The sequence below is a fragment of the Schistocerca americana genome, chromosome 1 (assembly GCF_021461395.2).
Source record: "Schistocerca americana isolate TAMUIC-IGC-003095 chromosome 1, iqSchAmer2.1, whole genome shotgun sequence".
Classification (NCBI taxonomy): Eukaryota; Metazoa; Arthropoda; class Insecta; order Orthoptera; family Acrididae; genus Schistocerca; species Schistocerca americana.
In genome coordinates, this window is record NC_060119.1 from 1,221,709,967 (window position 1) to 1,221,727,021 (window position 17,055).

A 17,055-nucleotide genomic window follows, 5' to 3' on the forward strand; every position below is an offset into this window, starting at 1 on the left:
TCCTGGGACAATGAATTCACGGTGTTCTTATTTCAATTTCCAGGAGTGTATGAAGAGAGGGCTACTGCATTGTCACTGCACCCATTTGCGCTCGGTGAAATACCTAATTCGCTGAAGCACACAGCGCATTTGTATTGGGGGAAAATATCTGGCTGCTGATAGGCTATAAATAGTAACTTCTCGGAGACGATGCAACGCTGTCTGTCGGGATATGTGCAATCCTGAGTTTGCCATGAGGCCACAAGCCACGGAAGGTGTTTTACTATTTGATCCTCCTTGGACACATCACAACATCGTGGTGTTGGGTTCAATCACATGGTTCAGTTCGAGCGGACATCCATTCACTGTTTCATATCTTGTAGAATCTACTGCAGGACCAAAATGTGTTTCAGAATCATACAGTGGACTCATACGACATGACATGTATATAATACATTGCTGCACGTCCTGCCACAGATTATTTCATGTGTTCTTGGCCATCCCGTCATCATTTAAAACCCACACGTATTCCTCGGTTTACTTCTAGCATCCCGGCCCAACGACCTTCAAAGACCACGAGAGAGCGTGGTATTTGATACTGCCGTGGCGCCGCAAACTAGTCCGCGGGCCACGAAATTCGTCCGCAAAGGTACACAGGTTGCCGAGATGTATATGCATCGTCTCGCTGACGAAACGGACGATTGGTTCTTGGTCTCTGGTTTCGCTGTGTCTCACGTTTTCTTCGCTAGATTACTTGGTCTTCTTTTATTTCTAGTGTCGTCCCAATTTTCCGTTTTCTCGTTCTTTGTCTGTCTGTTCATGGCCCCAGACTGGTCAGTCCAGCCTCGTAGGTTTTCTTTTTATTCGTTCCCGACGTACGGTCGAGTCTGGGTCACAATATTACTGCTGTCCCACCACCCTTGTGTATGATCATGCTGAACCTTGTAAAGTTCCTAACAGCTTAGGAAAACGGTTGCCTATGGAAGTAAATCCGGATATGCCATAATTTAAGAAAAATGTCTTCCCATAAACAAGGTTTTGATCCATGAATTAAACTTAATAACACGATCTGAGTGCAAAGAATTTTTACAATGTTAGGTAGATAGTGAACCCTTACTTTTATTAACGCAGTGATTTCAAATGGCCATAAGAAAGAAAGGAAGGAAGGAAGATTGGGTTTAACGCCCCCCGTCGACATCGAGGTCATTGGAGACGGAGCACAAGCTCGGTTTGTGTCAAGGATAGGAAAGGAAATCGCCCATGCTCTTTGAAAGGAACCATCTTGGCGTCTGCCTGGAACGATTTAGGCAAATCTGAATGGCCGGACAAGGTTTTGAACCGTTGTCGTCCCGAATGCGCTTCCAGTGTGATAACCAAGGCGCCACCTGATTCGGAGGGGGAGGGGGGGCATAGGAAAAGGGAAAAGCGAATTTAAGTGAACATGAGCAGTCATACCAAATACCTCACCGTGTGAATGAAATAATCGAGCAGCATTGAAGTCTGGGAGTTCACATCCAAGGAGATTCGGCCATTGCGGTGTCTTTTCAGTTGACGCCACATTGGGTGACTTGCGTGTTAAGTATGATGAAATGATGATGAGGACAACATAATCCCCGAGAGGAGAAAATACGCGAACCAGTCGGGAATCGAACCCAGGCACACTGGATGGCATATAACCTCTGTGGCCTCCGTCAACGACTCACCGGACTCATCTTACTTGGCACCACATTTCGCTGTGCAGTGTATGCAGACCACCTGGTTGTGCTCCGCAATCGCGAGGATGTAACCAGCGCGCTAGAATGGATTGTCAGATTCGGTGTGGCTTCAGGCAGCTGTTTCAACGTCACATAGGAGACGGGCTGACACCAGCGATTGTCGACCTCCTACACCTCGACATTCTTCAAAGGAAACACCTCGTCATTGTTTACCTGGCATTGCGCCTTCACACACAGCGCATGTCATTCCAATGCCTTTACTGCTGCTTAGATGTGTACTAGCGGCTTTCGGAGCCTACGTCACTACAGGAATGTTCTTCAAAGTCAGTTATGAGTCGCTGATTCTTCCCGCAGACAGGGGGACCTAGTCGCTGTCCACGACAGAGTGGTGACCCTGTTTGTCAGCTCACACATCAAGCTGTGACGCCGCCATTCCCAAAGTTTGATGGGTTTACTGCTGTACTCCTTAGCTCCGTCATCTTTTACGCCCCCACCGACGACGCAAGACATACCCCCACCTTTCTGCTACTTCGGGCACTTTTACATTGAACACAGTTATGTCCGTATCGCAGTACCACCGATGAAACAGGCAACGCCGCGGGAGATATCTCGCGTCCACCAAACGGCGTGGAGGCCGCAAACCCTAATGTTAGTTGGAAGGTGGTGTAGCGGACGATACACGCGGTTACACTGGATACAGACGTCCGATCAACATGGTACACCACAGTCAACCGTAAACAGATCACACGATCACGCCTCCACAAGATACATATGGCGGACTCGCCTCCATGTGCAGACTGCGGAGTACCTGACACGGACGAGCACCATCTCAGATGTGGCGTGGCAGAAGACGGTACGGCTCAAGGTGCGACAAATTTTGTCGTATTTTTTACGGATAACCCCGGAACATATCACACATCGCCTTCTACTTTTTCCTGATGACCAGTATTTCCCACGCACCAAAACCAACGCAGTCACGTCAGTCCGTGGGCACAACATTTATTTCACGAAGGACCTAAAGATGTATTGGACTTTTGGAACTACCTACAAGAACGTCATTGCAAGATTGTACGGGACCCAAAATATGGACAATTTTTTTGTAATTACTTAGGGAGTGGCGTACGCGACACTCCACGCAGCCGTATCATCAACAGGTAGGAAAAGGTACCCAGTGACTGAACTGACAAGACCACGTCCGATTATCGATGGAATAACATACGACACTGGTGAAGACTAACCTGGACGATGAAGCGTAAGGAGAGTAGCGGCGCTCACTTCTGCATCGTGTACGAAGCGCATTTTCTATTTACCAATATATGTAGTACCTGGGTGTGGGAAAGTACCGAGATTTTTGTTTTTTTTGTTTTGTTTACTTAGTGCAGTTGCATGTATTTTAGGTGTGGTACAAAGGATATATATTGAAACCTTCCCGTCTCCTCTATATCTCTTTTGTTACGCAACCTTTCTTTCTACAATAACCTATGAAACCTTCCCTTAGGATTTCTATCTCTTGCTTAATAATAACAAATGAAATCTTCCCTTTGAAATTAATTCTCATTCTCAATAATAATAAGTGTAATTTTCGCATACAAATTTAAATGCTGCTTATTAAAAGTGATTTGCTGATTATTTCGACGAAATATAACGTGTCGTCGTCGTGGCCCTCAGTCGTTACCTGCAATAACCCAAAACTGTTCCTTATATTTTTTACTGTTACTGGATCGCCATCTGACTGCTACATCGAAGTGTGACATTAATATACTTATTCTGTTTTACCATACTCTATTAGCTACTGGTGGGCTGTCATAATAAGTGGCTGTATTTATTATCAAAGCTGACGTTATTCTTTAATAGCAAAGCTGACGTCGTTCTTTAATTAATTTGACTGAAGCTACGTAATTCATAGTTGAACTTTTTTTGACAACAATAAAATTTTGCAAAGTTTTACGTTGATGGTTTTTGGGATGGATTATAAGCAGTAACGCAATATTGCTGGCAAAAATTAATTATATTCCGAAAACGATTCTTCAAATATTTCCTGTTGGTAATGAAATGATTTTACAAACGTTCAAATGGGACTTACTTTTTACAATAATCTTACAACTAGCATTGCCCAAAAATACCTTCAGTAGTCTTGAGTTCTAAAAAAAAAAAAAAAAAAAAAAAAAACAATCAATAATATTAGTTCCTCTTATGATAATAGTTAGCTGATGTCTCTGTACATCCGTTTATAATCTCTTGTAAATCATAGCTGATGGCTGGCAGGCACACCACTCCTCTCAACCTCTCGGTTCAGACCTGCTACCGACTCGTTTCATATCTCGCTTACTACTGACTTCCTACGAACGCTAAAGTGCGGTCCCTCCCGCCAATAATACTTTGGTGCAGACATTCCCTGCTACCACAATTATTTCCAAAATGACAACAGTAATTATTCCTACTTAATCCTATTAATAAAATATAAACATCTTTCATAAAATTGTCGTTTGACAATAGACAATAGAAATATACACGTCTTACAATATAGCACGTTTCGCATCGTGTTAGCGTATTCCAGCTGCTGAATAGAAGTCGGCCTAATTTGTTTGAATAGGGAAATAAGTGGCAAGGAAAACTATTACAAAGAATACTTTAAATCATAAACTGACTTCTGGAAGGTGAGTAAATCGATATGACACAGGTATTACTAGTGCCCAGAAAACACATGACACGCAAGCTCCAGTCATAAGAAAATCAAGGTATAATCCATAAAAGTAAACAAGCATCTCCAAATGTTCATTGACAGGGGGCATGGTCAATACTACTGTCTGGATGAATTGATGAGGAACAGATTCCGTACTGAGCCTCGACACGTACTTAGCTCATGTGACACACGTGTCTAGCACTACAGGTTGAGCAACTTTATAATATGAATCAAGAAAATAAGCATGACCCATACGAATGTTTTGAATGATTAACATAATCGTACTGCAAGCGTGCGCTTTCTGCAAGCAGCCAAGCTACATCTCAACATTTCACCGATCAGCAGCCGGCAAGCAGTAATCGCTGCAGTTCAACAGCAAACACGACATTCCTCACCATGGCAGAAAACTAGGATGCTTACTTTAAATACATGCCCCAGGATTCTCAGCGAAGCGGGCAGTGACCTGAGTGGTCGGTTTACCTAGAACCCGAAGAAGACTTCCTGGATACCTCACAGAATACCCTAAACATAACTAAGCAGTTTCCAATCGATGCTACGAGGGTCACTCCAAAATAAATGCACACTATTTTTGTAAAAACACAGTTTTCATTCTGCATGTGTGAAAGTTTTGCAGTGTGTAGATACATCCTTCCCGCTTATTTTCAAACCTAGTTCAACCTGTTCCCGTGAGTGGCGCCGTCATAGCATGTCTTCAAGATGGCTGCTACACTTGAAGTTCGTCAGAAGCAACGTGATGTCATAGAATTCCTGTGCTGTGAAAACTATAAGTGGGAAACATCCACAAGAGGTTGAAAAAGGTGTATGGAGATGCTGCTGTCGATCGCAGTACAGTTAGTTGGTGGGCAAGCAGCTTACGTGATGAAAGCGGGCACGGCAATATTGAGGATTGTCCTCGCAGGGGCAGGCCTCGTACTGCACACACTCCAGACAATCTGCAAAGAGTTAACGAATTGGTGACTGCTGACAGACGCATCACAGTGAACGAATTGTCACGCTACGTTGGAATAGGGGAAGGAAGTGTTTGCAGAACACTGAAAGTGTTGGCGTTAAAAAATGTTTGTGCCAGGTGGGTTCCCAGGACGTTGACAGTGGCTCACAAAGAAACAAAAATAAAGGTATGCAGTGAACTTATGAAACAGTACGAGAATGGTGGAGATGAATTTCTTGGAAGAATTGTGACAGATGATGATACATGGCTCCATCATTTTTCACCAGAGACGATGAGGCAATCAGTGGAGTGCCATCATGCAAATTCACCGAAGAAGAAAAAATTCAAAACCACACCTTCTGCTGGAAAAGTTATGGCTACGATGTTTTTCGATTCCGAAGGACTCTTGCTTGTGGACATCATGCCAAGTGGAACCACCATAAATTCTGATGTGTATGTGACAACACTGAAGAAACTTAAAGCTCGACTGAGTCGTGTTCGACCACATTGACGAAAGCAGGATGTTTTGCTGTTGCACGACAATGCACAGCCACATGTCAGTCAAAAAACCATGGAAGCGATCATAAAACTCGGATGGACAACACTGAAACACCCGCCATACAGTCCTGACCTCGCTCCAAGCGACTATCGTCTCTCTGGGAAACTGAAATACTGTCTTCGTGGAACAAGGTTTGAAGATGAGGACTCCCTTGTGCACGCTACCAAACAGTGGCTCCAACAGGTTGGTCCAGAATTTTACCGAGCGGGTAACAGAAAGTAATAATTTGTGATAATATTAATAACACTAACAATAATAATAAAATAATGTGTGGCGGAGAAACTGGCGCGTCGCATGGGACACCTCAGGCGTCCCCCGTTTTGCTCATGGCGCTGCTTCCGAGATACCTTCTAGCGCACCCGAAGCGGTGGATCCGCCTTCACTGTATGGTGAGTGGCGGGTGGCAACGCATTCGTGTCGCTCGAGGCGGAGGGCCAATGTGGAGACTGGCAGCCTGGCCTCGTCCTTTCACCCTGTGAGTGGTTAGGTGGGCGCTCTATCAGAAGGGTCCAAGCAAGCACAGGGGGGCATGGGTTTACTGGTTATTGGGAGCTCCGACGTTAGGCGCGTTACGGAGCCCCTTAGGCAGATAGCGTTAAGAGCTGGAAAGAGCGCCAATGTGCTCTCGCTATGTATGCCAGGGGGCCTCGTCCGAGATGTGGAGGCGGCCTTGCCTGCAGCTATCGAGCGTGGAGGGTGCAGTCAACTGCATGTTGTGGCTCACGTCGGCGCCAACGACGCCTGTCGCATTGGTTCTTAGGCCATCCTCAGTTCGTACAGGCGGCTGGAACAGGCGGTGAACACTGTTAGCGTCGTGCGAGGTGTGCAAGCAGAGCTCACAATTTGCAGCATTCTTCCAGGAGTTGATATGGATCGTTTGGTCTGGAGTGGACTGGAGGGTCTCAACCAAAAGCTTTATCGACTCTGGGACGGTCTTGGCTGCAGATTTATAGACCTACGTTATCGTGTGAGGATTTGTAGTACTCCCCTTGACAGGTCAGAGGTGCAATACACAAAGGAAGCAGATACTCGGGTAGCAAGGTACTTGTGAAGTGCACAAGGTTTTTTTTTTTTTTTAGGCTAGGCGGTGGTTTGAGGTGCACTGGTGAATACTCGCCAGTCGATATGCAGCAGAAGTCAAACAGCGTTCAGAATAAAGACACTTAGACTGTCGTAATTGTATCGGTACACTGTCGAAGTGCTCGCAAGTAAAGTTTCCGAATTTACTGCCCTCCAGGAAAGTTCTTGCTCTCAAATTATTCTTTGGATCGAGAGCTGGTTGAAACCTGAAGTGTAAAGCTCTGAGATATTTAGCGACTCGTGGCACGTTTATCGGCAAGACAGATTAGAGGCCACAGGAGGGGCAGTGTTCAGTGCAGTTGACAAAAATATTGTCTATAGTGAGGTCAAAGTTGAGTACGACAGTGAAGTCATCTGATCGCATGTAACAGGTGTAGATGAAACCAAGATAAATGCTGGATATTTTTACCGGCCACCCGATTCTGTTCTGACAGTTCTAGAGACATTCAAAGAACCTTTAGAGTCAATAGAGCGTAAACACCACTAGTTTGCGCTAGTTGGAGGCGGCTTTAACCTACCGAATATAGACTGGGATGTCTATGGATTCACTGTGGAGGGTACAAACAGACAATCACGCGAAATACTTTTGGAAACGATTTCTGAAAACTATCTTGAACAGCTAGATCGGCAGCCCACACGCCACGGAAATATCTGACACCTTCTAGCTACAAATACGCCGGAACTTGTCGACAATGTGAGTATATCAACGGATATTTTTGATCATGATGTCATTATAGCAACTATGACCACGAAACTTAATAAATCAGTCAAGAAGACTATGTTCCTGCTAGACAGAGCAGATAAGCAGTTCCAGAATGAGATTTTCACCCTGCAGCGGAGTGTGCGTTGATACGAAACTTCCTGGCAGATTAAAACTGTGTGCTGGACCGAGACTCGAACTCGGGATCTGTCCCTTTCGCGGGTAAGTGCTCCACCAGCTGAGCTACCCAAGCACGACTCACGCCCCGTCCTCACAGCTTTACTTCTGCCTGTACCTCGTCTCCTACCTTCCAAACTTAACAGAAGCTCTCCTGCGAAACTTACAGAACTAGCACTCCTGAAAGAAAGAATACTGTGGAGACATGGCTTAGCCACAGCCTGGGGGATGTTTCCAGAATGAGATTTTCACTCTGCAGCGGAGTGTGCGCTGATATGAAACTTCCTGGCAGATTAAAACTGTGTGCCGGACCGAGACTCGAACTCGGTGCCTTTGCCTTTCGCGGGCAAGTGCTCTAACAACTGAGCTACCCAAGCACGACTCACGCCCCGTCCTCCGCATCCAGTGATGCCTGTGGGCTGAGTATGACACGGCAGTCGGTCGGTGCCGTTGGGCCTTCATGGCCTGTTCGGGCGGAGTTTAGTTTTTGTTAGCAGTGTCCTGCATGATACAGTCGAGTCGTTTAATAATTGGGCATAGTGTTTCAAAGCGATATCACATGGAACTTCGCTTTATTGGGGGCACTTTAGGAAAGAGTGGTTCAGCTGTAAAGGAAACAGCAGGTAGGGCGATGGTGCGACCTGTTCTTGAGTACTGCTCGAGGGCTTGAGACCCGTACTAACTCCGACTGAAGGAAGACATAGAAGTAATTCAGAGCAATTTATTAGCAGTAGGTTCGAACAACTCGTAGATGCTTCAGGATGCTTCGGGATCTCAAATGGAAATCTCTGGAAGGGAGGCGTCGTTCTTTTCTTGAAACGCTATTGATAAAATTTAGATAACCGGCATTTGAAACTGACCGCCGAACAACTCTACCACCGCCAGTATACATTGTGCTTAAGGACCACGAAGATAAGATACGAGAAGTTAGGGATCATATGGAAGCATGTAGATAGTCGTTTTTCCCTCACTCTATTTGCGAGTGGAACAGGAAAGGAAATGACAGGAAAGGAAATGACAATGCGGTTATGCAAAGAGAAATCAATCGGCTTTGGCCCCTTAGTTAGCTTAGATTTATCGAGAATCTCATGCCCATGAGACTGTAAAAAAAAAGCGCAAGTGATTCGTGTATATAAGAAAGTTAAAAGAACGGGCCCACAAAATTACAGACCAATATCGTTAACAGCGATGTGCTGCAGAATCCTTGAACAAATTCTCACTTCGAATATAATAAATTTTTGTGAGACCGAGAAGCTTATGTTCACGAATCAGCACGATTTTAGAAAGCATCGTTCGTGTAAAACTCAGCTTCCTCTTTTCCCACACTATATACTGTGAACTATGGATGAAAAGCAAGAGGCAGATTTCATACTTCTAGATTTCCGAACAGCATTGGATATGGAGTTCCACTGCAGACCGTTAACAAGATACGAGCATGTGGAATAGATTTCCAAATAAGTGAGTGGCTCGCATTCTTAAGTAATAGACTGCTGTAGGTTTTCCTCGACGGTGAGTGTTCATCAGAGACAAGGATATCCTCAAGATTTCCCAGGGAAATGTGACATGACGGCTATTATTTTCTATGCACATAAATGATCTGGTGAACAGGGTGGGCAGCAATTTGTGCTCGTTTGCTGATGATGCTATGATGTACGGGAGGGTGTCGAAGATGAGTGTCTGTAGCAGGATACAAGATCTACATATACATCTGCAAATCAAATAAGTGCCTCGCAGAGGGTGCATCAAACCACCTTCACGGTAATGTTCTGTTATTTCACTCTCGAACAACGCGCGGAAAAAATGAACACCTATATCTTTCCGTCCTACCTCTGATTTCCGAAGATGTCGAAATTGTTCGTTGACATTTTTGACATCGGAAACGCCATTTTCGACTATGTTATGATCATTTGAAAAAGTGGACCTCGGCCCGAAACTAGGCATCGAATGAATAAATAGTAAAAATTAGGAACTTTGGACTGGTTTTTCTTTCTATTGATTGACAGAAGTTGCTGACCCAAGATACTCCAGCATGCTGTAAATTCGTAAATAAATATTTTATGTTCCTGTTTTGAATGAAGTCACGCTGACGCCTTCTTACAGACTGAAGTTGTGTGTTTAGTCCAAACTAGTTGACGATCCAGAATCATTCACAAATTCTTTAAAGAAGAGGAAATGGTGATTTCTGCGCTGTTTTTATGGGTGGAAGAGATTCTCTGAACTGAGTAGTAAGAATCTGGTGAACAGCGTAAATTGCTTTCGCCCTAGATGAGTTAAGTTTCAAACCTATGATTTGCGCCCATTCTGATAAAGCATTTACGTTCTGTACGGCTGTGTGCAAATTTGGGTTCATGTCTGTTATATATCTCTATTTCACCATTATCGTTTGGAAAACGCAAGTATGTATGCCACGTGTTAATGGACGTCGCTTTATAGTTTCGTATGCGAGTGTAAGCACATAGAACAAATAGTCAATCCTCTCCAGGAGGCGTCACGGAAAACAGTGTGAAATCGACTATAACTTGGATTATGGCCTCAATTCGGCAAGGACGTGAGTCCACAAGTTTATTCAAGTATTCCATACCACAAATTTCGTCAGGTATGCCACTTACAAATGAAGCCAGTCACTCATGATGAGATCCCGTAGAGCCATCAGATTTCGGGGATGTCAGCTGCTATGTTACAGTGTCGCTGTTCCAAATATTCCCAGACATTATCTATGGGATCACGATCGGGTGCCTATGAACATGGTCGTTGTCATCTTGGAAGACAGCGGTATTCGCACCATAGCTGTAGAAGAAAAGACAACAATGAGTCATCCAGATGTTGAAATAAACATTCTGGTTCATGTTCACTTTGACGTGAATAACTAACATATCTTTTAATTGAAAATGGCATAAAAGACCGAAAGCTGAGTGTAATCAATAAAACAGTCAAATGGCAGTACATTCCTTTCAAAAGTACTGTACGACTTGTAACGCCGGAAATGCATATCCTCCTATTTCCATCTATTGTACTATATATATATATATATATATATGTCGATGTATACATGGTTTGTTTTGTAAATATTATTTGTATTTTTACGCTGGGTCTTGCTTAGGGAAAACTATGCTATTGAACGATTACATCGATAGGTCGTGTGGAAAACCAAAGTGTTTAGGATCTTTGGTAGTGTTAACTCTGCTGCGTGGCACAGAAGACATAAAATCTGGACTACAGAGCAAATTTTTTTCCCTTTTCCTTTATTTTTAATGACGTACCACCTGATATCTTAAAATAGGTTAGAGCTACCTTGCTGCGCTGATGTCACTTAAGTGCCTACGACATGCATGTAATTTTATTGCGTGTGTTACTTAGTGCCTAGTGCGCCATTTTAAGTGGTTAATTAATACTTTGTCTTGAGTTTATTTCAATACAGAGCATATGTTAAGATACAGCTAGGGGGAAGCACCAAAATTAGACTTTACCAGTTGTTTCTTCATCGGTAATCCACTGTGCATTTGCAATATTGGTCTTCAGGGAGGATGAGTGTATTGCTATGGTTCCGAGAAAAGGAGCAAAATATGCACTGAAAAAACCTGTACTCATCATGATGAGTGTTTTTTTGGAATTACCGTTGTGTGGTGCTCACAGATTATGATCGCATGGGGTAAATTAACACAGGAGGGTACGACCGAAATTTCTTGACAAGATTACTAGATGCTGTCAACAGGAAGAGTCACGGGAAGGTTTCCAAAGTTGTGTTTCCGCTCTTGGACAACGCCCGAACTCTTTCTGCAGTAGCAACAATCAGACATGCAGCTTCTTAGTGCTATTTGAGTTTGCCTTCCCAACCCCGTATTCAGCTCACACAATTCGTCTGTGGTTGCGAAAAATATGTTCCCCAAAGATTAATATCTAATGAAGGATTAACTCTACTATCATGTTTCGTGATCGGGGTTGGATTTTTTTTTTTTTTTTTTTTTTTTCTAGATGATATTTTAAATACGGTTTGCGTCTCCTTTGTCACTGAGTATGAAGCTGTCGACTCCTGCAAATGAACGTGATCCTAACGCTGGGTAAAATAGTAAATAATAATGCAGATGGAGGAGCTTTGTATATGAGGAGAGACGGCCGCACAGACACGAGCAGCTTCGCGCCTGATCCGACGGCCGTATTCATAAGCCGCGCGCCGTACACGCCTACATTACAGACGCCTGCGGTGCCGCAACCTAACCAACGTGAGAGCGTCACGGGCTGCATAAACTCTAGGCGCGCGGCGCTGTCGGCCGCGCATGATGGATGGCGTGCGGTCCAGATACACGTCCCGGCCTGATAGCAGGCCGCTTCTTGTGCGGCTCTGCTGGCGAACACTGTGTGCTAGAGCTGCCGCCTTTGTTCCTGCCCATTACACCATGGCAGAGAGGCAGTCGCGCTCTAAAGGAAAGCAGATACTCGTGGCGTGTATTGCTCTGCGAATCACTCGTCACCATGACTTCGTATAGAAGTACAGCGACAACGTGCTCTCAAAGAAAAGAAGCAATTACAATGTAAGTACCAAATGCCCTAAGAGTTAATGGCATAGATCATTAAGCATTATTTTCAGCCTTCCTGTAATTACTGACTATTGATCAGACAATTCTGGTATTTACATACTTACGCGTTTAGTTATGCAGGCATTATGCGCATAAAAATGCCTTATACCATGACCTAATACAATATATCTAAAATTACGAAGTGATTTTGTTCTAATTCGATCAGAATTTTACTCTCGAGTCGACATTGCTGTTTATTTGCGTTGTCCAGGGTGTACACAATTAATATCTAAAACTGGCACGGGTGAATGCTTATGACAGTACTAGCAAAAATATTTCAGTAATTCAGGGTCAGTAAATGAGCCCTTTGAGAGTTAAATTACTGCATGTGCTCATATGAAGTCCATGATGGCTCTTATATGACGAAAATGACACTTATTTCACCATATTCTCATATGAAGTACAAATCTATTTGAAGCGTATACTTTCCGATAATGTCCGAACTAACAAATTTCATCCGTGGCCCATCTTTCGTGAACGTGACAAATGCATGAAGGTGCATCAGCACATTTTGCTGATGCTGTAAGTAGATCTAACACGCAAATAGATTCAAAATGGTCACGTCGAGCACGGCACGTATCTTTGCCTTGTCGTTTAATAAGTTGAGGTACTGATAGCAAAGTAAGGAGTACTGAGTTCGTAAACTGATCTGCTGATGAGGTCGCCCCACGTTGTGCACCATAAGCTGTAACTTCACTCAAAAATGGTAATGATACGGAAACATTCACGTTTATTATTATTATCATTCACAGATAAACAATACAAATGTAATCTGAGAGTAATCAGATGAGGATTAACCACTTTGTAACCTCCCACTTCCCACTCGTCCTATTGGATTGCAATACAACCGACCGTAATCGCTTATGCCTCATAAAAATTTTACAGTGAGAAAGGCTATCGTTACCGTGATGCTGCGGGAATTAGATTACGAAATGAGACACTTAAAGTAGTAAAGGAGTTTTGCTATTTGGGGAGCAAAGTAACTGATGATGGTCGAAGTAGAGAGGATACAAAATGTAGACTGGCAAGGGCAAGGAAAGCGTTTCTGTAGAGGAGAAATTTGTTAACATCGACTATTGATTTAAGTGTCTGGAAGTCGTTTCTGAAAGTATTTGTATGGAGTGTAGCCATGTATAAAAGTGAAACATGGACGATAAATAGTTTAGACAAGAAGAGAATAGAAGCCTTCGAAATGTGGTGCTACAGAAGAATGCTGAAGATTAGATGGATAGATCACATAACTAATGATGAGGTATTGAATAGAATTGGGGAGAAGAGGAGTTTGTCGCAAAACTTGACCAGAAGAAGGGATCGGTTTGTAGGACATGTTCTGAGGCATCGAGGAATCACCAATTTAGTACTGGAGGGCAGCATGGAGGGTAAAAATCGTAGACGGAGACCAAGAGATGACTACACTAAGCAGATTCAGAAGGATGTAGGCTGCAGCAGGTACTGGGAGATGAAGAGGCTTGCAAAGGATAGAGTAGCATGGAGAGCTGCATCAAACCAGTCTCAGGACTGAAGACCACAACAACAACAACAACCGAAGGAAAATAACACCGGTTAGTTGGAAGAAAGTGTGCATCAGACTCTTCCGAAGGAAGAATCATTCCACATTTAATCTAAATACTGATGATAATTTTGAAATGGGTGGAATATAATGCAATCGCTCATGAGCTGCACAGGGGGAGGGGGGGGGGGAGGGAGGGTACCACGTAATACTTACAACAAACATCACTGATGACACAAAGAAAACACTGATTAGCTAAAACAAGGGATAATTAAACGGTCGCCAGCCCACTTGGGCAATGAATCTCCAGAATGTTGAGAAAGGTAATTGCAAAGAAATTTAAGCAAATAATCAGTGGCTTGGCAACGTAAGGTTGTCACGCTTTTCCACAGCACAATAGTTCACGAGCAAATTAATTAATCAGAAAGCACTGAGTTTGCAGTTATTCATTCTGAAATATTAAATTTTGAAAGTAACGGTAAATGATATTACTGGTTAAATAAATAACTGGCTTAACTTGAACTTTGTTATGTAAAAAAATAACCTTCAGTAACCTCAATGTAACGTAATGCAAAATTTAGAAAAAGGTAAGCAATGTACTTTTGATTATTGAAAGATTGAACTGAATTTACTTTAAGCAAATGAGTAACTGATTTTGCCTTTAAAACAACAACAATAAAATACATACCAAGCCAGCAGAAGTCACTCTCTAAGCTAAATACAGAATAAATGAAGTTGCACTCTTAATTTGTGTTGTATCTTTAGTTACCTGTTTTGCCAGTGCAATTTTACTTTGCTTTAAGCAGCCTCTGCTACGCAATACAAGAATGAACAGTTACTGAGGTAGAAAATTTAGACTGAAACCTGCAGTAAATAGCTATTGTTTGATGTTGTTACGACACTCGGTGACTGCATGGAAAGGAAAGGGGCCCAGCTTGGTAATATCTACATCTACATACATACTCCGCAATCCACCATACGGTGCGTGGCGGAGGGTACCTGGTACCACAACTAGCATCTTCTGTCTCTGTTCCACTCCCAAACAGAACGAGGGAAAAATGATTGCCTATATGCCTCTGTACGAGCCCTAATCTCTGTTATCTCATCTTTGTGGTCTTTCCGCGAAATATAAGTTGGCGGCAGTAAAATTGTGCTACAGTCAGCCTCAAATGCTGGTTCTCTAAATTTCCTCAGTAGCGATTCACGAAAAGAACGCCTTCTTTCCTTCAGAGACTCCCACCCGAGTTCCTGAAGCATTTCCGTAACACTCGCGTGATGATCAAACCTACCAGTAACAAATCTGGCAGCCCGCCTCTGAATTTCTTCTATGTCCTCCCTCAATCCGACCTGATAGGGATCCCAAACGCTCGAGCAGTACTCAAGAATAGGTCGTATTAGTGTTTTATAAGCGGTCTCCTCTACAGATGCACAACATCTTCCCAAAATTCTACCAATGAACCGAAGACGACCATCCGCCTTCCCCACAACTGCCATTACATGCTTGTCCCACTTCATATCGCTCTGCAATGTTACGCCCAAATATTTAATCGACGTGACTGTGTCAAGCGCTACACTACTAATGGAGTATTCAAACATTACAGGATTCTTTTTCCTATTCATCTGCATTAACTTACATTTATCTATATTTAGCTGCCATTGTTTACACCAATCGCAAATCCTGTGCAAGTCATCTTGTATCCTCCTACAGTCACTCAACGACGACACCTTCCCGTACACCACAGCATCATCAGCAAACAGCCACACATTGCTATCCACCCTATCCAAAAGATCATTTATGTAGATAGAAAACAACAGCGGACCTACCACACTTCCATGGGGCACTCCAGATGATACCCTCATCTCCGATGAACACTGACCATCGAGGACAATGGCAACACAGCAGCTCTACACGTTTTAACTATTGCAAGTTATCATTCAAGTTATTCATACTTTGTGAAAGGAATGTTGCTGGGCAAAGCCTCTACATTGCTGTGTTCGTCAGTTAATAGTCTCACGGTGTTGTAGCTGTGAGGACGACGAAGAATGTACCCGACCTCAACAATGAGCTGCCGTTGTTGCCGCTGCTGTTGCTGCTCGATGAGAAGAACCCCGAGTCGTTTCCAGCGCCACGGATAATTATGAGACAGGCAATATTGGGAATTGCAGCTTCCTCCGCCTGTCCACTCCTACCGTGCTCTCAATACTCGATTAACGAATGAGGTGCGTCTGCAGTGGCGCGTGTATAGCTGCACACCGCGTCGGCCGGAGCGTCCAACAAACACTTCCGCACTCTTTCATAACTCAAGTCGCCACACCTCCTCTCTGCTCACAACGTGACAGACACTCTCCATACCCAAAGATAAGCAACGGCATAGCTACTACCATTTCGTGGTTGCTATCGATAAATGCTCATTGTAATACAGTCAAAAATAAATACACTAGTACTCGTAGAATGAGATTTTCACTCTGCAGCGGAGTGTGCGCTGATATGAAATATTCAAATACACTAGTACTTCGATTACATATTAAATATAGTTTCTATAATACAGTTTACAGCTTCATAATCAAAAGTTCAGTGCAAGTTATTAACGAATATTAAACGGCGAAAATTTTGGATGGTTCACAAGATATTATATCTGCATTTTCGATGTTACAGCTTGATGGAGTTGGTGTTACATGGGGGCGTGGTCAAGTGATGCAACGTCCGCACGACACGTCGAGCTTCTGTAGTGTAACGGGGCTGCTGGCTGACGGGCAGCAGTCGTTATCTTTCACGCTGCTCAGCTCTGAGGTGACGCCTTGGTCAACTTACCTCCACACTTCTTGCTTAATCCGTTTCTAGGTAGAGACACTACAGCAGGGCTTAACAACTGGCCGGTTCTGAGCGCGAGTACTCGCGTCTGCTCAGGAACGTGCTCGCAAGCAGCTGCAAGGTCGCGGAGTACGGAGGGAGGGGAAATGCGCGCGCACGTTTGAATAGGGCCGCAGCGTGCCTATTGAATTCGCGTCGACTGTGTAACGTTTAAAGTACTGCGATCAGCTCTTAACAGTCACTTCGCTGGTTAAGAATCATATGAAGTCGCCGTTGTGTAACCCCAACCATGCTTTCGCAGTTCAACCCCCATTGGG